At 42.2% G+C, this 23,734-nt stretch overlaps 3 long non-coding RNA genes across 3 annotated transcripts in view; 2 read left to right on the forward strand and 1 right to left on the reverse strand.

Annotated features, from left to right (window-relative positions):
• Positions 1–23,734, forward strand: part of LOC138963858 (uncharacterized) — a 110,138-nt gene that overhangs the window by 8,565 nt on the left and 77,839 nt on the right. The gene's annotated exons all lie outside the window — the stretch shown is intronic.
• The window catches only part of LOC138963859 (uncharacterized), a 118,293-nt gene continuing 97,037 nt past the window's right edge, over positions 2,479–23,734 (reverse strand). Inside the window, exons 3-4 of the long non-coding RNA XR_011454944.1 lie at positions 3,528–4,169; positions 2,479–2,825 (exon numbers count right to left, since the gene is read on the reverse strand). This is a non-coding gene — a long non-coding RNA (uncharacterized lncRNA). The remainder of the gene's footprint in view (positions 2,826–3,527; positions 4,170–23,734) is intronic.
• On the forward strand, positions 7,890–11,737 carry LOC138963856 (uncharacterized). Its single transcript, XR_011454939.1, has 3 exons — positions 7,890–8,020; positions 9,578–9,799; positions 10,830–11,737. It is a non-coding gene; the product is annotated as an uncharacterized lncRNA (long non-coding RNA).

The following is a 23,734-nucleotide window of genomic DNA, read 5'->3' on the forward strand; positions in this document are numbered from 1 at the left end:
TTTCTGACTTTAACAATAATTTTTGACTCACATGCGAAGCAAAAGTGAGTCTATGTACTCACCCGAGTCGTCCGTCCGTCCGTCCGTCCGTTCGTCCGTCCGGACGTCAGTCTATCAGTACCAAATTTGGCAAGATGGTGTATGATGACAAGGCCCCAAAAAACATACATAGCATCTTGACCTTGCTTCAAGGTCAAGGTCGCAGGGGCCATAAATGTTGTCTAAAAAACAGGTATTTTTCCCATTTTTCCCATTTTCTCTGAAGTTTTTGAGATTGAATACCTCACCTATATATGATATATTGGGCAAAGTAAGCCCCATCTTTTGATACCAGTTTGGTTTACCTTGCTTCAAGGTCAAGGTCACAGGAGCTCTTCAAAGTTGGATTGTATACATATTTTGAAGTGACCTTGACCCTGAACTATGGAAGATAACTGTTTCAAACTTAAAAATTATGTGGGGCACATGTTATGCTTTCATCATGAGACACATTTGGTCACATATGATCAAGGTCAAGGTCACTTTGACCCTTATGAAATGTGACCAAAATAAGGTAGTGAACCACTAAAAGTGACCATATCTCATGGTAGAAAGAGCCAATAAGCACCATTGTACTTCCTATGTCTTGAATTAACAGCTTTGTGTTGCATGACCTTGGATGTATTTTGGTAGGAAAAATGTGTAAAGCAGTTCTTAGGTTTAGGGTTAGTTATTTGACCTTGACCCTGAAGGTCATGTAAAGGTCTAGGTCTAGCATGTGAGTCGTATGGGCTTTGCCCTTCTTGTTTTGTTTTGTTGTTGGAAAAAATAGCCTGGGTAAACTTATATTTCACCTCAGGACTATTGGACAAAAAGGGAATGATTCTTTGATCATGCTCATGGTCCAATAATAAACCGTGTTGTATTTTCAGTGACACATGGCTTTTTGACAAGGAAAAAATTATCAGTCGTGAAATGTCAAATTCTATGGTTTTCAGGGAGGTCTAAATGCTACAGTGTGGGTTGTTTTTATATCAAAGGGGAATTAAAGTAGATTTAGCATATTTATTTATTGTTGTTTTTGTTCTTAGCTGTATTATTATTTTTGTGCGTCTGTTCATGTGTGTGTGTGTGTGCGGATGCTGTGCGCACCTATGTGCTCTGTACTATGTCTCTCTGTACTATGTCTCGGTGTCTGTGACGGTGCCACAAGACTGTAAAAACATGTTACTGGGGATATGTGTGAGCGTGTGTTTGTGTTTCTCACAATCACATTATACGTGTGTTTCTTACATGTGTATGAGTAAAGTATGCTCCAAGAGTGTAATTATTACGTGTATTATATTTGGGAATAAAAAGGGGGGGGGGGGGGGCAATAATTCTAGCCAGGTTAACCAGCGGTTGGCAGCACATGTAGAGCCAGAATGCCCCTAAAGCCTTGCAGGTGAGAACTTTGCTGAATAATGCAGTGTAGTGCTCTTGTCCCCTCCCTTGACCCACACCACTGTTGATGACATTGCCAAGGCTGTTGGGAGGGGTGGGGGGAGGGGGAGCAAAATCAATACACTTTGGGCTGCCAGAGGAATGGAGTCCCAGCACATCCCCTGGTTCTCACTTGCTGACTAAACATACAGGGGTTGGGGTGAAATATAAAAAGAAAATGTGTTTGTGTGTTTGGATGATGGGGTGGGGAGTGTGTGAGGGGCATTTTGTGTGTGTGTGTGTGTGTGTGACTAAGCGAGAGTGAGAGACCTTGTGTGTGTTTGTTGCGGTAACTTTTCTGGAAAAGAAATGCCGCTGAAGCACAGGTCTGACTCCAAAATTATTTCATGTGCCTGTTCTTGGTAACATTGTGGTCCCACAAAGTGACATGGGAAAAGCTAAATAAAGCCATGTAATTATATTGGCTAATGCCATCGGTGTCATACTGCTGAAAGGTTTTGCTGGTTGTTGCTCATTTTAGCATCACAAGAATATCGCAGTAGTTTTTTGTTTTTTCTATCTGAGAATGCTACTGTACTGCATCAGTGCATGTTTTATATTTCCTGTTCTTCGATATGAACGTATTGCTTTTGGTAAAAGCTTGAGATTTCCTCTTTAATTCTTACATGGAAAATAACAGGATTGGATTAAACTGGCTGATAGTGTTTTGTGTATGTTCATTTTATTGTTGTCCCTCCTCAAGGCAACCAGAGAGGATTTCTTCCATGATTTGCTGAGAGCATTTGTCGTTGTTGTGCAAAACCTGCTTTTGTCATTCTGGTGTGATTTTGTTTGTTAATGAACATAAAATATCTTCTTTAGGAGAGGCATACCTTTTTTTTTCATTGCTTTTAGCGTGAACAGTAGCTGGATTGAAATTGTAATACGCTTTAATTGTGTGCCTCTCTTTTTAAACAGCCATTTAGGTTAACTCTTTCCACATTTGATGGTCTGTTTGTTATTCCGTAGGACAGGAAATGGATGTATCAGGGGAGGCGGAGACTGTGTATTTTGTTGTTTGTTGAGCTGGTTACATTTTACATGCTCTATGACTTTAATACCTTTTTACTGTGTTTTTGTGTGTGTGCATTTTTTTGCACTTAATTTAAAACAATTTGGTAAAGTATGAATACGTGTAGTTTCGCATCATTATCAGCAATGTAATTTTTTTATTGGCAGTGGTTTCAATGTTACATGATGAGTGATTTCTCTCGCTAAGCCAGGGGAAGCAATACTTACGAGATTCTGTGATTGTCGTATCTCAGTTGTGTCCCTTCGTTCACTTGATCGTAAAGTCCATGGATTTATTGTCTACTCGAAGCTGATCGCAGTCTGTGATGATGTGATGTGAGATTCGAGAATTCCTGCAAACACACGCGAAAGCAATGCAGTTCATTTGAATATAAAGTCTACTTTTGAACTGCATTGTACTTTATTTCCAGAATGTTGCAAAATTGTCCACAGAAAAACTTTACTGAAGATATTTCAGCAAATCGACAGTTCGCACCGTTCGAGATATGGTGGGTGCACGCGTGCCTTTACTGTGGTCAGAGTTTTGCGGTTATTGTCGTTCTGATTGTTGTATATCGTGCAGAAATCATTGTTGTCTACATACGCGAAAAGAACGATATCTTAGCTTAAGAAATAACGCCACAGTTGATCACCAAAGTCCATTAAAGTTTACGGACCGACCAAAAGCTTGTACAGAACACGATGGGGGTAGTCCACAAAATATTTCTTGGTAACGTCAATTTTCGTGTTCTATACACCCTAAGGGTCCACCAAATCACTAAGAATTTTTGTAACAGGGGGGGGGGGGGGGGGGGGATGAAACACTTCTGGACTCAGCTCATGGACTACTATCTCTCTTTCGCTCAGGCTCACAGGCGTTCACGCAATCATACACGAACACGCACACACTCTGGTACGCGCCAGGACTATATCTTCTCTCTCTCTCTCTCTCTCTCTCTGTGACACACACGTAGATACAGCTTCCTGACACGCTCGCTTTCTCGTTCACACAGTACTCGCGGAACTAACATACATACACACACACACACACTAACCAGAAAGTGATGACATGCCGGGCTAGCGACGGCTTCCACGTGCTGGCGTGACAGCCCTGTGAGGAATGACGTGTGGCGGTGTCGTGGCCACCTGTGACACTCCCTCCCTCATCACTACCCCTCCTCCCTGCTGCTAGCTGTGACAGCAGTCTGTGGTCAGCCCTGCTGAGCTTAGAACCACATCTCTGCGCTCAGAACGCATAGCTGATCCCTCTATATTTACACTCTCCTTCATGGTAATTTCTCAATTCAAACTTTTTCTTTGAGCCTCAGGGGTGCAATTTCAGAGCACTTTTGTGATTCGGGACCAGAATTTCTGTAACATGTTGAAGTCACAAGTGACTTTCAGTCTTTTTCGAGCATCCCAGAATGTCCATGTCTGCCCATGTCTGCCCGTTGAAGCGGTCCGCCATGTGTGTGGTATTGTGTCCACGAAAGTAGGTCGATCACGACGCGGCACAATTAAGTGTGTCGGTCGGTCGGGCGTCAACTTTGTCCTCTTGTTGACGCCTTCGTGCTTCCGTTCATGTTAGGGCGGGACGACAGTCAACTGGTGGGGATGGGAGAGGGATGATAGTGTTGATGCCATGGAGGGTCAGCCATATCTTCCTTCGTAGGTTGTCTTCCTCTTCTGACATCGCTCTGAAAGAGAGAGAATCCATGTATGAAGTAGACGCCTTAAATATAGGTCCAATTCATTCTTCTTACTTGGCGTGACGTTATCAAATGGATCGGCTAGCTTTAGCCCTAAGGGGCACAACTCCGCTCATACTCTCTTCGCGCCGCCATATTGGATGCCGTCTTTGAAGTTAGTTTTCTTCATTGCACTCTTGTTCTTTTTGCGTATTTCACTGTGTATGCAGACAAAATGAAGAAAACTGTGCATGCATGAGTCCAAAGGGGATCTGCCTTTTTAACACAACAGCACAACATAAAAAGTAAAGCAAGAATACATTATTATATTCATTTATTTATTCTTTATCTCAAATTACCATGCAGACAGTGCACCAAAATTCACAAGATAAAGCTCTCAAGACAGGCAAATGAGGTACAGTGGTCGCCGCTTTATAAAGCCACTTCTGGACCGACGAAAAATGGCTTTAATAAGCGGCGGATTTATTAACCGGCGGTCCAGGAATACGTCATTTTCGAAAAAAAAACAAAAATCTATTTTTGTTTACGTCACTCGGTCACTTTCTTTCGTCATTTACACTTGTTTGAATCTAAACAAAACTTCACGAAGGATGTTGAACTTTTGTTTTAAAATTATGTACATGTACGTGTACTTTGATCACTTCGGTACATCAATAATTTCACTGTCACCGTCACGAATCATTACTTACTTGTGGCCTAAGGTGCACAACTGATTTAATTTAGTCATGAACACAACACGCGATCAAAGCTACACAATTTATGAACACGTGCGGTTTTTATTGACTGACATTCTTTTCTGAACTTGGTTACTTCGTGATACGCGTGAGCGTGGACATATTAAATAGGCCTATGACTTGAGCGATTACAAGAACAAGATAATGTGAGTTTTAGTCACAAACTACGTGATTTCTCTGAGAAAACTGGCTTTAATAAGCGGCGGGTTGGGTTTATTAACCGGCTTTTTCTAATACATAAGATATAGTGATAAATCCGGACCGTCTGAAATCGGCTTTTATAAGCGGCTGGCTCTATTAACCGCGGTTTTATTAAGCGGCGTCCACTGTACAATGCAGCTCAGGTAACTACTGCAAAGTATAATTTTCAAAGCATCCTATCACAGTGTTCACTCTAAAGGCACAACCGATGGACAATTGTTGATTAGCGCACTGCACACAGCAAAAAATAACCAGTTATAATCGTCTTCTCCACTCAGTAACTTCCTTCCAGTTGTCACCCTGATGGTAAACAACTTTAGGGATCCTAAAGTGTGCCTGCTGACTGCAGTTTTTGGCCACACAACGTGTCATTTTCACTTTTGTCGAGTCGCCACCCAACGCTCAAGCACTGTCAGAGATCGTGCAAGGCATCCAACATGGCGGCGGATGACCAATTCCAGAGAGTTACGACCCGTGATTCTCATACCGCGCGCGCCGAGTAGAAATGCTGTGGTTAACTTGAGTTTCTGCAATGGGCCTATACACAACAGGAGTAAGTGAACGTTTTGCGGAACCTTTCTCTTGGCACCCAAGAAAATAAAAAGCATTAAAATCAACAAACGAGGTTGATCAATGCCAATTACAAGGATCGCTTCTGGCGCTAACAAGCCGTCACGCGTGAACCGCAAGGTGGTGAAATGTCTTTGAAATCTCGGCTACAGAGCATGCGTTGCTTGTTGTTGTGCGCCGTTGCAGGTCTTGCTGAGAATCAATCACTTAACCCTTGGAACGCTCCTTTTTCTGCGACGTCCTCGGCCGGCCAGACATGTGATCTTTGATTAATTGGCCGGAATTGGTTTGGCACTTGTGTTTTGTGATGGATGTCTAGTTTAAAGACAAGGTTGGTGTCCCGCCGTGGTCATTTCTACTGCGCGATGTCACTTGTTCACCTCATGGTTTTTAACTTAAGTGCTGAAGAACAACGCTTTAGAATGATACATTTTGTTTTGAAATTGGCTGCGATGGATAGCATTGTGAAACTGACACGCGGAGGCCTTTGTCATCTGAAGAGAGTACGTCACAGCAAATGTAGCATGTTTTGTTTTTTCAAGTCAGCTAGCAAGAGTTCTTCCACAGCACAAGTGGTTCAAAGTGAACTTTCGTTCAGCTGTCTGAAATTCGGCGACAAAGTTTTGGAGTTGGCATTCAACATATCAGTTTGTATTTATTTAAAGTGAACCTTATCTTAGCACTCTCTGACTTGAGCGATCGTCGCAAAATTGTTTACACCGTTGTTTGGATAGTACAAGTAGTCCGAAAATGAACGTTTTCGAACTTTCATTTTGCTGTCTGTAAACCTCGAAGTTCGGTTTCGGAGTCGGCACATCAGTTTCTGTCTTTCAAAGGTTTGTCAGCTTTGCAGTTCACTTGTGCAGTCGTCATAATTATCATAAAACATTTTAGCACAGATTTGTTTATTGCTGTCTGGGTCAGAATGAACTTTCAGGGCACTGTCTAGAATCCTCGAAGTTTGGCCCGTTGAAAATTGGACTAATTTTCTTTCTTTTTCAGTTCCCACACCACAAGACTGTGGAGCAGAGGAAATCTGCAATAATTCGTTAAACTGAGCAGTTTGTTAGCAGGATTAAGATCGTTCCACAGAGTTATAGGGGTAAGCCGCAAGAAGTCAACCAATCGATCGTTCCACAGAGTTATAGGGGTAAGCCGCAAGAAGTCAACCAATCGTAATTCTCAACGGGGGTCACGTGTGCGGGTAAAGAGCGCAGTGCGGAGGAATAAATGAGAGTAAAAAGACGAAAGATCGTATCAGGTTTTTAATCAGATCGGTGACCACCTCGTTAAGATCACGGTCTTTTCATTCTCTATCGATCACTCGACGTTGACAGTCCCAGTGGTGAGCTGTATGATATCAGGTCTGCTGGAAAGGCTGTGGGGTTGCCCCCTGGGTCCTAGTGTAATCAGTAACAGAGACTGTTTTGACTAGCTGGCGTATAGTTCTTGATGGAGACTCGCAGTTCTGACTTGCCTGTGTGCTGTTCTTGAGAGAGAGTGTCTGGTATGTGCTAACGTATGCGTTTGTGCCAATATGCTGGATAGGTTTCCGAAGCCAGGACCTTTTGTGTTTTGACTTGAAGTCTATTTGTGTTGGGACTTCCAGACTTTTGCACTTTATATTCATAAAGATTTTTTTTATGTATGTTTTTTTATTTTTTTACCAAGACTACTTGTATAGTTTGGACTCCTCCTCCGAAAACGGCGTATGGCTGCCTAAATGGCGGGGTTAAAAAACGGTCATACACGTAAAATAGCCCACGAACGCAGAAGAAGAAGTTTGGACTCAAAGACTTATTAGGCAAAAAAAACCCAAAAAAGTCTGTTTACGGTATCCCGACCGACCCTATTTTTTTGCGCGACCCTAGACTTTTTTTTTGGCATTTGGGGAAGAAAAAAAAAGAAAAAAAGAAAAAAAAATACATAAAAAGTCTGTGTTTTGGCAAAATAACTTAAAGGAAAAGTCCAAGGTTTAGGGTCACTTTTGATACGTTGACACTCTTAATTCATTAACCACAATTGTATGTGTAAAAATGAACACAGAAGCCCCAAAAGTATACTTTGAAACCTTTTTTTGCTGTTCCGAATTGTTCCACCGCGCGCGCAGTCTTGGCTCATGACCTTTTGCACATGTGTTGACGACGTCACACACTGCGCGAACAAGTATGGCCACTCACAGTATTTACAGCAGCGAGGAAGAGGAGGAGTACGACCACGTTTGAGCCAGGCTATCGTTCTTCCTTACCAGTTTGAACCACGGAAGAAAGACGAGTAAAGAAGGCCACAAGACGCTGCTCCTAACAGAGCCAGCAGAATCGGCAACACTGACTGGTATGTGATTACTATTGTTGTCGCTATCTTCTGCATGCAAGATCAAAAGTCATGTGCGTTTTCCACTCATCAGTTGTTGTGCTTCTGTTGGTATGTTAGCATGACAGGATTATGCTAAGCTGAGCTTTTCAAGCGTCTTGTTTTTTTACCACTTGGATATTTTACTTGGGACTGTCTACAGTTCAGAATAAATGTATCTGCAGTGTTGTCTACACTTGACGATCTCTTTCCCCTCTGGGAATTCCAAGCACGGTTTTTTTCCGTTTACACAACAAAACATGTTGATAGTAAGTCAAATTGCGTAATGCCATTTTCTCGTACGGAATGACATTGATGTTGATGATAGTTTCATTCATGACAGTAAGACACAGTGTTTCGTTTTAGGTAATGCATGGAACCACAAAACAGTAAAAGGGAGCTTTCTAAAATGGCGGCGGTGATTTCAATATTCAGAGATCTATCTCAGGAATATTGCCTTACATGTGCGCCCCTGCAACCTTTTTATGTATTTTAGATCTGCCATGATACGATTTGTAAAACGACGGACGGACATGAGTTATGGTCTAAAAGTGGTGATTTTGGGTATTTATTTTAGGAAGGAAATCGTGCCAGAGATGTTTGGTCAGTAGGGAGGTTGGGAAATAGTTTTTTCAAAGGTAGAAGGACATTTCGAGTAGGCATTGAAAATGAACAAAAGGCAATTCTGGGACGATACCAAGGATTGTTGTGAATGATGCAGACAAAGCGTGTTTTTTTTTTTTTATAAATCAGTGCAGAATTTAATCTTGAGTGAAGCGGTATGTTTTTGAAGAACTCTTCAAAACAGTCTTCGTTCTGTTGAATAGGATGTGTGTGTGTGTGTGTGTGTGGGGGGGGGGGGGGGGGGGCAAATGGCGTGTGCCCGATTTCAACAGAAAAACTAGGAAGATCTATCGTAGATCTGAAAATAAATAATTCAGTGATGAACAAAGATTAATTTATATGTGTGTGTGTGTGTGTGTGTGTGTGTGTGTGTGTGTGTGTGTGTGTGTGTGTATGTGCGCGCACGCACGATTACCCGTGATGAGGCGACCATTGTGTAGTGGCTATGTTCCCCAGGCTCCAACAGAAGGCTGAAATCGAATTCTGTGAATGTGATCGTTTATCATGTGATGGAGTAACAAAAGAAGCTTTCTCAGAAATATCCAAAAATGCATACACAGCAGTTCCCTTCTTTTGATTGATGTTTGGTTTGTTTTGTTTCGCAACATGGGACACTGTTCAAAAGACAGTGCAGGAGTATTTTCAAACACCTAGAGGAGACAGGACATTGTTTCTGTTTCACAGTGGCCAGGTCAGTCACGATGTGTGGTCAGTGTTAAAAAGCGACCCTGTTAGATTCACTCGAAGGGTACTAACACTGCATGCATTGTGAAACCGCGACTAATGGTACTGTTCGTGTTGTTTCTGTAAATCATGGTAAGTTTTGTGCATACATAAGAATCACCCGGGTTTTTTGTGTGTCTCCTATGTGAACGGGGCATGCTGTTATGATTACAGAGTGATCTACTGTCTCAGGTGTCAGTGCGGACATTGCTGCCGGATGCCAACTTCTGTTGAGTGTGTGTGTTGCCACGACGTCAGACAAATCAAACAGAAGGTAGAAGGCCTGGAAGAGCAGGTAGGCTGCATCACAGCACATCCTGGCTTTCGTACCGTGTGCCTGGACATCTACTGCCTGGAGACCGCATACTATTCGTAAAAGCAGGACTACGGGCGTCTAAACTTCAATCTGCATGAGTATGTAACACAACACAAATCAGAAGATTATCATTCGGATATATTTGCATATTCTTACACTGACAAGAGAGTGAAATAGTACATTGTATTACACAAATAAACAGATCGGATACGTAAACCAGACACAAATACATCGAATCTAATTAAATCTTCATTATAAACATTAACAGTGGAAAATAACAGCAACTGGGAAACAATAACATTTGTGTGAAATAAATACAAAACCTATTGTAAGACTGAACACCCACCCACAACATTTTGAAGATACAATTTAATTGATGTGGGATTCTTCAGTATGTACACTTTTTACTTGCCGGTGTAGCACGATATTAATCCTACGAGATTTTTACTCCGGAGTAAAAAAATCGTACGGACATGTTACTCTACTCATACACGAGAAAGTTACTCCCCACGACAGGTGTCGATTAAAACAATGTCGAACAAAAATGTAACTCCCCTGACAAATAATTAACAAATACATTAATCCACCCTATCCACATAATTATCAGTATGATTAGAGCTTGTTAATTTTTCTTAAGTTTTGACATCGCAAATGTACCTCATTGCTTAGAATGGGTGTGTAGCTGACGATCGTTGGTGAAAGCCTACAGTAATAGAACTTGGCGGACATTGGTCATTGTCCGATAACTGCCTGCATACAGTATACCTACATAACGGATTCCAACACAAATTTCTAAAGTGAACATGTCATATCTTTATATTTATGGATGAAGAAAGGGAGGTTTCCGCCTGACATTTATCGAAAAAAAGGAAGACATCTTCTGGAAGGTTTTAGATGCAAAGTTTCATGAAGATCTCAGCAATCATTTTCAAGGAATCGCTACACACGCTTTCTATACGATTTTCGTATGAAAATTGAAATTGTAATCTATTTTCTTGCTGCGGGTTATTGATATATATAGATTTTAAATATTTGCCTATATATATGTATATTTGTGACAAAAATGCAGTGCGTTCAATGTTATTCTGGAATTGCTTTACACCACTTGTTTCTTTCTTGCTTTCGCAGGAAATACAGATATGTCGCCTACAGGCAGCTGGTGCGATGGTGTTGGGGGTTTCTCGGCAAAAGCATCAGGGTGCCTCTACCAGCTTGTGCCGTGAAAACGATCAGGGACGCTTTCCCAGACGGAGGAAGAGTGGGGTTCAAACTCCCCCAGCTGGAGGGAATCGTGTGACCCTGTGTTGAACGATGGTGGGACGATGGTACTGGGATGCCAGGTGGTCTGGTACATGGTCCACATGATCCCACAAACTTAGTTCCAGGTTCCTGGGGCTGTTAGTGTACTCCCGCATCAGATACTCCGTGAGCCGGTCAGCATAGCCTGTGCCCCGCAAATAGAAATACAAATAAAATCGATGAATTTGACTCAAGAAATAACTGTTTGTGGTGATATGCATCGGTATGAATGTATAACGGGTACATTAAATATACCCCCTCTCTTGTGTTACAGTAGATTATCCCTTGTAAATGTATTCTCACGTTCACTACCTTTCTTGTTTAAATGAACTGCTTAAAGTTAAACTTTTAGAAATTTACCCTCACTATTATATATTTTTCGAATTTCTAAGATATGATTTTGTTACATATCTTTTTTAGGACATAGAGTGGGAGTTCCACTAAAACCGGCACGGTTGGCCTAGTTATAAGGCGTCCGCCCCGTGATCGGGAGGTCGTGGGTTCGAACCCCGGCCGGGTCATACCCGTAAGACTTTAAAATTGGCAATCTAGTGGCTGCTCCGCCTGGCGTCTGGCATTATGGGGTTAGTGTTAGGACTGGTTGGTCCGGTGTCAGAATAATGTGACTGGGTGAGACATGAAGCCTGTGCTGCGACTGCTGTCTTGTGTATCACCCTTCGTGGTGGACTGGGCGTTAAGCAAACAAACAAACAATAAAAACATGAAATTCTATATTTAGCGCGCATGTGTGTGTGTGTGTGTGGTGTGCGTGTGTGTGTGTGTGTGTGAGTGTGTGTGTGTGTACGTACACCTTTCACATTGCTGTGGGTTGACTGTCTGTGCACAGGCAAATATTTTCATGACTGGCGGTGTGCCGTCGGTCTCAATGGGTGCCGATTTTTCGTGACAGCGGCAAGTACAGCAGGGCTTGTTATGGAGTGTCCTTTTGTTCTCATCGTTAGCCGTTGGGAATCGTGACAGTTCCCTTTTCCTCTGGAAGTAAAAGAAGAAAGACACTTAGTGTAATGATAATTTGATTTGAAAGTATGCTTGGTCTGGTATTGTCTATTGACCTATTCAGAACATTGAAAATTGAAATACCCACTGAAAGACGTATGGATATTATTATGTGTGTATCCATGCGTAAGTTTCAACACATAAGCTGGTTTTACGTGTCTCAGTCAATGCAGACAAATCACATGCACGATTCTCACAGCTCTCGTCTTTCAGTAGCAATAACTGCACGCTTAGATATTTTATACATAGTAAATTATAATTCAAGCAAACACTGTCAATGTCATGGATTTACATTTGGAGTTTGCGATCATATTTACCCCACGCTTGGCACATATATTGTGTAATGTCTCCACACAAAAACTGACAACGTGTTACTCTTAATCTGCCGCGCCACCCCCCACCCCTATCACCCCCACCCGCTCTTGTTCCTGCCCAGCCCCCATTTTCCACAGCTCAGCTCAGACCGTTATGCAACAGTGTTGCCTGTGGCGCTTCGACGTCAATACATCATCTTTGTAATCCAGCAGTAATAGCCGGACCAAGACACACTAATCTGCACCAATTCACATTTGCTGCGCACCAATATGTGGGTGTATGGTCAAAACCAAAAACATCAACTACATCTACAATCAAAGTATACTGACCTTCAAGCAGCTTTGAACGGGGGGTACTGCCAATCGCGACAATACTCTTTGAAACCCCAACCTGTTTTGCTCAAAGTTGATGAAGTCGGTTTGCACGAAATGTTCACTGCAAATGAACCTGCTTTTGCCAGACACTTTTAAATGCGCACGCTTTGCCTGTGGAAACATCTCCAATTTCGATAACAAACTTAGGTTTTTGGTAGGAAATCTGTGGAAGGAAATGCCGCTTGTTGTTTGAGTGTTTTTCCAGTTTGCGGCTGCACACCTACGAGGCTTTCTTCCGAACCCAGTTATCACTTTTACACATGCATGAACACCACGCTGGTTGAACCAAAACAAACACTGTGACGTCACAGTGAACCGACGTCACAGTGAACCAAAAATCACGTGACCACAACATGACCCCAGGCGGCTTGTCTTGGTTAGCCCACCAATAATAAATGTTCAATTACAACAACAACAAAATTTTTAATAATTTTTAAAATATTTTTCCTGAGATGTTTATAACATTTGGCATTCGATATTCAAGCTTTTGGAGATACTTCAAAACCTTGGACTTTTCCTTTAAAAAGAATTGTTTGAAGAAAAAAAAAATTCCCGACCTACCGACCCTATTTTTTTGGCCTATGTTACCGCAAACAGACTAATCTTTTTTTGTGTGCCTTACTTATGTTTCGACTCAGACAACTTCATTGTGTTTTAGACGCTAACACCTGGGTTTTTTTTAGGACTACTCAATTGTATTTTGGACGCCAGAGCATTTCGTACACCTAGACTTTTGTGATTTAGACTTGAAGAGTATTTCAGTGTGTTTGGGACTTCAAAAGTACTTAATTTGGACGCCAAAAAATATTTGTTTTCTGGCAGCGCTTCATTTCTCTTTCCAACTCTCGTATGGTCGAACGGGTTTTTTTATTTACAATTTTAGGAATGAGAGTTTGAATTAACGCTGCTGTGGTGTTTTTGAAACTTCCTCTTCCTTGATCTATTGTGTTCGGAGATTTTAGGCATTTTTCTTATCTTTGTGCTAAACGCGCACAAAAACGGTTGTTCTGTTGGTTAGTAAGATTCTGTGACGTTTGTAGTTTTTCTTCTCTCTGTGTGCGTGTTGTTTTTAGAAATCGCGCTCACTCTGTGTTTAAGTTCATTATTAATTCTGTAGTTGTTATTCTAGGTAACCCTTAACTGAGATGTGATCAAACAAGACTGCCTGAAGCCTTGGCACACTTACAAATTATTTGCCTGAAAAATGCTTGTGATGTATGTCGACTTTCCCTTGAACTCGAAGTCTTGCTCTGGAATAGAGCATTTTGGTCAGCTCAAACCACTGAGCTAACTGATTGTCTCAAACACGAAACACGCCGAACGGCAATAGGGAAAATGCGTTGAACAAAACATCCGACCCCAAATGAGATAGATGATGGAAACCGAAAAGGGTGATTCTTTACATGCACCGGTCGCCATGTTGGGGCGATATAAAATTCCTGATCCAATGGTCCTGTTGGCCACCTCAACATTGCGCAAACTTATCGAACGAAACCTCCCTTCCACACCCCCCCCCCCCTCCCCCCGCCAATTGAGACAGATGATGGCAAACTCGCTGTTAAGTTTGGTGATAATGCCCGATTGTGCGTCGTTGATAGCTTCTTTGCGTGACTGCTATCCGTTGCACGTGCGAACAAGGTTGAGACTCCCCGCGGTACATCATTTCCTCTGTAGACGTGTCGTAATGGCGCCAACCTTTCGGTGTCACGACTTGCAGTGACAGTGATCTCCCCTGATATAGACCATTTCTCAAGTAGTGGGCAGTGATGTTGTGGATTTGAATTGAAACTGCTAACCTTTTGATACTCATGTGAGAGGGAGGGGGGAAAATGGTAAGGTTCAAGAATTGTGTCACGAATTCAAGGAAGCCTTTGCGGCTGTCTGTTGCCAACCTTTGCAGACGGGGAGAATCGTTATAGTGTGTTTAAACTGAGGTAAAATCGTGGTGACAAGATTTGATTTTGTCTTTGATCTTGTTTGTTTTAAATCAAATAATTCACCGCCCACATAACAGCTATAAGCCCAAACGCAGCATGCTATACTGGAGAGTTGGGTGTGATGGAGTCTGCGATGAGATTAATATTAATGAATGGCCTTGTGCTTCGACTCGTGGCCGTAGCGTTGTGGGCAGTGACCGGTAGTGCTGGACATTAAGCGGTCAACGATGGCCAGAGAAATTGGTGCGCAAAGAGTTATGACTACTGGTAGCGACATTGGCATGCATAAGTTTATATCAAACTGTAGAGCCCTTGTAGCGGCACAAAGGATCATGCGAGACAGTTTTGCATGATTGTGGCACCTTCGCCATTTCTTCGGCACTATGAATACTTCGTTTCAATTCTGGTTTGAAAGGCAACATCCCTCTTGCGCATAAGCTAAATATCAAACTATAGATCGCTGATAGTGGTAAGATAGACCTCGCGAGAGAGTTGTGTATGTGGCACTGTGTGCGGCACTGTATACAGATACGTCAATGAATTTCTGGTTTTCAAGTTATTATCGTTCTCGTGTAAGCGATCAGATACAGCACCTCGAGTCTGTCCAGGTCATGTGACAAGAGGTTACTTTTACGTGCGACACATGTATACAAAAGGTCATCAGTATGACAGCTCCTGTGCATAGTAGCAACTTATTGCCGAATTAAATTCCTGATCCCTTTGAAGACTGGAAGGATCTCTGGTGATTGACCCAATTGTCTGCACGGGGAGGAAGGATTCTTTAAGACATCACGAAGACCAAACTGACATTGACACAATTGTCTGCACGGGGAGGAAAGATTCTTTAAGACATCACGAAGACCAAACTGACATTGACACAATTGTCTGCACGGGGAGGAAAGATTCTTTAAGACATCACGAAGACCAAACTGACATTGACACAATTGTCTGCACGGGGAGGAAGGATTCGTTAAGACATCACGAAGACCAAACTGACATTGACACAATTGTCTGCACGGGGAGGAAGGATTCTTTAAGACATCACGAAGACCAAACTGACATTGACACAATTGTCTGCACGGGGAGGAAGGATTCGTTAAGACATCACGAAGACCAAACTGACATTGACACAATTGTCTGCACGGGGAGGAAGGATTCTTTAAGACATCACGAAGACCAAACTGACATTGACACAATTGTCTGCACGGGGAGGAAGGATTCTTTAAGACATCACGAAGACCAAACTGACATTGACACAATTGTCTGCACGGGGAGGAAGGATTCGTTAAGACATCACGAAGACCAAACTGACATTGACACAATTGTCTGCACGGGGAGGAAAGATTCTTTAAGACATCACGAAGACCAAACTGACATTGACACAATTGTCTGCACGGGGAGGAAGGATTCGTTAAGACATCACGAAGACCAAACTGACATTGACACAATTGTCTGCGCGGGGAGGAAAGATTCTTTAAGACATCACGAAGACCAAACTGACATTGACACAATTGTCTGCACGGGGAGGAAAGATTCTTTAAGACATCACGAAGACCAAACTGACATTGACACAATTGTCTGCACGGGGAGGAAGGATTCGTTAAGACATCACGAAGACCAAACTGACATTGACACAATTGTCTGCACGGGGAGGAAAGATTCTTTAAGACATCACGAAGACCAAACTGACATTGACACAATTGTCTGCACGGGGAGGAAAGATTCTTTAAGACATCACGAAGACCAAACTGACATTGACACAATTGTCTGCACGGGGAGGAAAGATTCTTTAAGACATCACGAAGACCAAACTGACATTGACACAATTGTCTGCACGGGGAGGAAAGATTCTTTAAGACATCACGAAGACCAAACTGACATTGACACAATTGTCTGCACGGGGAGGAAGGATTCGTTAAGACATCACGAAGACCAAACTGACATTGACACAATTGTCTGCACGGGGAGGAAGGATTCGTTAAGACATCACGAAGACCAAACTGACATTGACACAATTGTCTGCACGGGGAGGAAGGATTCTTTAAGACATCACGAAGACCAAACTGACATTGACACAATTGTCTGCACGGGGAGGAAGGATTCTTTAAGACATCACGAAGACCAAACTGACATTGACACAATTGTCTGCACGGGGAGGAAGGATTCTTTAAGACATCACGAAGACCAAACTGACATTGACACAATTGTCTGCACGGGGAGGAAGGATTCTTTAAGACATCACGAAGACCAAACTGACATTGACACAATTGTCTGCACGGGGAGGAAGGATTCTTTAAGACATCACGAATACCAAACTGACATTGACACAATTGTCTGCACGGGGAGGAAGGATTCTTTAAGACATCACGAAGACCAAACTGACATTGACACAATTGTCTGCACGGGGAGGAAGGATTCGTTAAGACATCACGAAGACCAAACTGACATTGACACAATTGTCTGCACGGGGAGGAAGGATTCTTTAAGACATCACGAAGACCAAACTGACATTGACACAATTGTCTGCACGGGGAGGAAGGATTCTTTAAGACATCACGAAGACCAAACTGACATTGACACAATTGTCTGCACGGGGAGGAAAGATTCTTTAAGACATCACGAAGACCAAACTGACATTGACACAATTGTCTGCACGGGGAGGAAGGATTCGTTAAGACATCACGAAGACCAAACTGACATTGACACAATTGTCTGCACGGGGAGGAAGGATTCGTTAAGACATCACGAAGACCAAACTGACATTGACACAATTGTCTGCACGGGGAGGAAAGATTCTTTAAGACATCACGAAGACCAAACTGACATTGACACAATTGTCTGCACGGGGAGGAAAGATTCTTTAAGACATCACGAAGACCAAACTGACATTGACACAATTGTCTGCACGGGGAGGAAAGATTCTTTAAGACATCACGAAGACCAAACTGACATTGACACAATTGTCTGCACGGGGAGGAAGGATTCTTTAAGACATCACGAAGACCAAACTGACATTGACACAATTGTCTGCACGGGGAGGAAAGATTCTTTAAGACATCACGAAGACCAAACTGACATTGACACAATTGTCTGCACGGGGAGGAAAGATTCTTTAAGACATCACGAAGACCAAACTGACATTGACACAATTGTCTGCACGGGGAGGAAAGATTCTTTAAGACATCACGAAGACCAAACTGACATTGACACAATTGTCTGCACGGGGAGGAAAGATTCTTTAAGACATCACGAAGACCAAACTGACATTGACACAATTGTCTGCACGGGGAGGAAGGATTCTTTAAGACATCACGAAGACCAAACTGACATTGACACAATTGTCTGCACGGGGAGGAAGGATTCGTTAATACATCACGAAGACCAAACTGACATTGACACAATTGTCTGCACGGGGAGGAAGGATTCTTTAAGACATCACGAAGACCAAACTGACATTGACACAATTGTCTGCACGGGGAGGAAGGATTCTTTAAGACATCACGAAGACCAAACTGACATTGACACAATTGTCTGCACGGGGAGGAAGGATTCTTTAAGACATCACAAAGACCAAACTGACATTGACACAATTGTCTGCACGGGGAGGAAGGATTCTTTAAGACATCACAAAGACCAAACTGACATTGACACAATTGTCTGCACGGGGAGGAAGGATTCTTTAAGACATCACGAAGACCAAACTGACATTGACACAATTGTCTGCACGGGGAGGAAGGATTCTTTAAGACATCACGAAGACCAAACTGACATTGACACAATTGTCTGCACGGGGAGGAAGGATTCTTTAAGACATCACGAAGACCAAACTGACATTGACACAATTGTCTGCACGGGGAGGAAGGATTCTTTAAGACATCACGAAGACCAAACTGACATTGACACAATTGTCTGCACGGGGAGGAAGGATTCGTTAAGACATCACGAAGACCAAACTGACATTGACCCAATTGTCTGCACGGGGAGGAAAGATTCTTTAAGACATCACGAAGACCAAACTGACATTGACACAATTGTCTGCACGGGGAGGAAGGATTCGTTAAGACATCACGAAGACCAAACTGACATTGACACAATTGTCTGCACGGGGAGGAAGGATTCTTTAAGACATCACGAAGACCAAACTGACATTGACACAATTGTCTGCACGGGGAGGAAGGATTCGTTAAGACATCACGAAGACCAAACTGACATTGACACAATTGTCTGCACGGGGAGGAAGGATTCTTTAAGACATCACGAAGACCAAACTGACATTGACACAATTGTCTGCACGGGGAGGAAGGATTCTTTAAGACATCACGAAGACCAAACTGACATTGACACAATTGTCTGCACGGGGAGGAAGGATTCTTTAAGACATCACGAAGACCAAACTGACATTGACACAATTGTCTGCACGGGGAGGAAGGATTCTTTAAGACATCACGAAGACCAAACTGACATTGACACAATTGTCTGCACGGGGAGGAAAGATTCTTTAAGACATCACGAAGACCAAACTGACATTGACACAATTGTCTGCACGGGGAGGAAGGATTCTTTAAGACATCACGAAGACCAAACTGACATTGACACAATTGTCTGCACGGGGAGGAAAGATTCTTTAAGACATCACGAAGACCAAACTGACCATTTCCTAACCATGTAGTAGACTCGTCTCCATCTCCCGACACGGATTTCTACTCGGACTGATGATTCTCAAGACCAGGATTACAGCGTTCTTTCTGTTAATCGGCCACGCATGGCCAAATAGAATGAGAGGACGTGTGTGTTGTCCAGTGTCCATGGTAGCCACTTTACAGACAAGACGGTTTAGATTAGACACCACCCACCTTTAAGTACGCCGTGCTGATCAACACTCTTAAAATCATGCGGTCAAAGCGGCGGGGGAAAAAAAATCGGATAATTGTTTAAATTATTCTCTTCGACAGTGATGGATTTAAGGATGGGCGTTGATTTATTCTATTTCTTCCAACGAAAACAAGGACTGGAAACCTGTGTTAATTATTCATGATACGTTGACAGGATTTCTCTCAATTGAATGGCAGAGATTATCGCGAAGATGCGGCGCTGTCAAGTCCGCCGGCTATTGAAAGCTAGTTGCAGGTAGCATGCACACCTTAAATTAAAAAAAAAGTCCATCAATTCTTCGTTAATTATTCATGCTCCTTTAACACGAGTTCTCAGAATTTTCGGACAGAGATTATCGCAAAAGTGGCGAGGCTTGGAAGTCCGGAGGGAGGAAGCGCTTGGGGTTTAAATTCATCCTTGACGATCTGCCCACAAAGTCTGTGGTGATTATTTATTGTTCTCATAGTCTCGGCGGACACGACCTTCCCGACAGTGTCTTGGGGGACGAGACTAAACGAAGATGCTACCCACAGCGTTGAAGGGGTTAAAGGGACTGGGTGGCCGAGTGGTAACGCACTTGCGCTCGGAAGCGAGAGGTTGCGTGTTCAGGCCTGGGTCAGGCCGCAATTTTCTCCCCCCTTTCCTAACCTAGGTGGTGGGTTCAAGTGCTAGTCTTTCGGATGAGACGAAAAACCGAGGTCCCTTCGTGTACACTACATTGGGGTGTGCACGTTAAAGATCCCACGATTGACAAAAGGGTCTTTCCTGGCAAAATTGTATAGGCATAGATAAAAATGTCCATCAAATACCCGTGGGACTTGGAATAAAGTTTAAAAAAATCCATATCACACGGCATTAAGTCTCAGGAAACATGAATACACGCATGCAGGAAAAAAATAATATGGGTAGCGCCGTATGTATGGCAGCTCGCTTTCCCCGGGGAGAAAGCAGCCCGAATTTCCATGAGGGTAACCTCACTGGACTGTAAATCTTATCCAATCCCAATCCAATCCAAGGGGTTACAGGTGCAGTCGTTGCCGTGTAAACGATCGTGTTAACCCCCTACAAATATATATCCAGGATTGTTATTGTAACATGAGACAAGGTCATCCCTTCACTTTGGCACAGCCCAACACTCTACAAATTTTCAAATTTGTTGTACGTTTTTGTGTTCACAGTGACATTTGTTGTTGTGGCTGAATTGGTTTTGTAACTGACACCTGGAGCAATTTTCGAAATCAATTTAGTGGCATAAAAAAAAAGAGAGAAAAAAAAGGACAACCCTACTCGGTACAGGAAGCAGTCAGCGTGTTGATTTTGGGTATATATGTCCAAATGAAAGAATGATCTTATATTCCATGGAAACGCCTGGACTGATCTGCAGTGTTGTACAGTGCGGCTCATCCTGACCTCAGGTCAAAACAAGAAAAATGTTCATTCAAAATGAACAGGCGTCCATGTTATTTTGACAAAATGAATATTTTTGTTAAAGAAGCTGGCAAGCACACCCTTTCGAATATAGCGGAAGTAGTTTCGACCCTAAATGCTTAAGTACTTAGGCCTTAAACTTAAGTACGGGTTGATAGAATATTTTAATGTAAGCAGAGATGTCTCTGATATATAGTATATGTCACACCTGACATTAAACTAGTAATTTCCATCACTATCCTTTTCAGGCATTAAAAATAGTTCAAAGCAGCTATAGCCCCACATGGAAGTAAGAGGCTCATTCACAAGCTAGTTAAAAGCTTTTCATTCTTTTTGTTTTTCTCAAAAGAAAGTTCATAGTATGACAACAGTATTCACAGCAGGCAGTTTTAAATCACGCAAGGGTCATTCTCAAGGTGTGTTCACGAAATACATTGTAATTTTAAACAGAGACAATTATCAGTTCACGCTTGAAGATGATTTTACTGACCAAGTTTCTCCCCATATATTTCATAACCCTGCAGGTGAAAATGGGAATACCAGCACAGAATGACTGTCAGTGAACATTTAATACCAACACTTCAAACTACATCACTCATCATAAAACAGAAGCTGTGACTTGGATTTAAATGAAAATCAAAAAGTGGAAAAACTCATACTCTGATAATTGTTGTCCAAGTGTTTCAAACTACATCACTCATCATAAAACAGAAGCTGTGACTTGGATTTAAATAAAAATCAACACGCGGAAAAACTCATACTCTGATAATTGTTGTCTAAGTGTTTGTGTGGTTAAAAAAACAAACGTACCTGATCCTGAATAAAATCAGAGCAACCCATATGATCATTAAAATGTAACCATTCACTGGTCCATAGGTATACTCTTTTCAAAAAGGAGATGGGTATGGAAGAGGCAGTGCTTCTGTTAGTGATTCAAAGTGCCAGACATCCCATCCTAGTGCTGTGAAATGGATATAAATTATATATATATTCAATATTTCATGGAAGCTTACTAATATTTGCATGCAAACATACTGTGACAGTACTAATACAGTAAAAGCATTATTGAGGGTGAACAGCCTGCTTTACTTGGTTTCAGTGAGGAGTAACAATACTAACAATAACAATAACATGCCTAAGTTGTGAAATGTAAGTACTTAACCCCCCCCCCCCCCCCCCCCCCCCCCCCCGGACACTGGCAAAATTCCAGCAGAATGTCCCCCACCTTCGCTGACGATTATCCACAGTTTATACAGGAAGTGTGCAGGTAGGTTGTCTGCCTCTGTGTCGGTTTTACCTCCGCGGTGTAGACGAAAAACTTTTCCACTTCTGCCACAGGGCGAAAAGTCTCGTTTTGGCACTTTAACTTGGCATATAACATCAAACATCACGTTAATCAACTGAATTGTGTGGCATTATACCTATGCGATTCATGTCACATTAGAAAAACTGCCGTAACGCAATAAAATTCCTGAGATGTTAGTATTATGCATAACACGGTAAAACATCGAGTTTTGGTGTCTGCGTTTTGGACGTTTTCGCTGGGATTACGGAGGGCTATTCACATCGTGTTAAACAAGTTGTCGCAGTGAGCAAAACACCAGATAACGTCTGGAATTATGACAAGTTATTGCAGTGACTTAAACTCGAAGTTAGCTGTTGGTTTTGATGTGTTTCACTGCGTTTTCGTCTTGCTTTTGTTTCATAATGTTGTTGCTGTTGTTGTTACTGTTGGGAGCTATACATCACATTTTTGTTCCCCCAAAAATTTATTCTTGATTAATATCAGGACGCAAACCATCCCCTTTACTTCACACACACACACACACACACACACACACACAATCTACTCCTCAGTTTGCAGCGTGGCTTCGACAGCGAGTTTGCCCGTACCCAAGGGGAGTAACTCGAAATAACTCAGCGCGCGGTCTGCTGTAAAAGGCCCTAATAGAAATCACCCGCTAGGTACACGCGCACTCAAGTTAACCTCTGCTTTGACCTGTGGCTGTGTGCCAAGAGAGAGCAGAACACACACGCCGTAGACCAGATAAATAGGTGCTTGATTTTGGTATTTTGATTTTACATAACATTAAACCTTTCTTGGGGTTCATGGTCATGGCAACAGCCATAATAATATTATATCATGTATAATATTACATTTCAGCATATGTGAATTACATGTCATCATAACAAACTGTCATACATTTTTATTCCTCATCATTCTGATTGATCACAACCAAACCTACTATCAGTGGACACATCCAAATGCAAGCGCCTGTTCTTGACAAATTGCCACAGTGACTGATCTAAAAATATAGGTCCTTTGCCGCCACGGACACTGTTTGGCCTGTAGGTAAAATGTACAATGTATTTTCTGATTTGTGCACAAAAGCTTTTTTTCTTTTTTTCTTTTTTTAACATAACAATGTTTAATGTTACTGTATGTTTGAAAGACCATGGTCACATTTGTAAAACAAATGTTAAATTAAAAAATAAATAACATTTTGGTTCATGATTTTTTCCTACACCTGTGCTAAAACTAAGAAGTAAAAATGTCGGTATATAAGTCACTCAAATACTTCTAAGTATGAATGGTTAGAGTTTGTTGCGGTTGACCCTGCACAGTTCGAGCTACGATGTTTTTGTTGAACAATTTTGTCAAAAAAAAAAACAAAAAAAAGTAAGGGCAGTAACTCAAGACGTAAATGTGGCAGTGTCCCATAGGCAACCGCAGAGTTATCCTGTCCATAGGCAAGCGCTTACTTGATCCCAATTACTAGGCGTCTCCGGA

This window comes from Littorina saxatilis, linkage group LG4 (genome assembly GCF_037325665.1).
Source record: "Littorina saxatilis isolate snail1 linkage group LG4, US_GU_Lsax_2.0, whole genome shotgun sequence".
NCBI lineage: Eukaryota > Metazoa > Mollusca > Gastropoda > Littorinimorpha > Littorinidae > Littorina > Littorina saxatilis.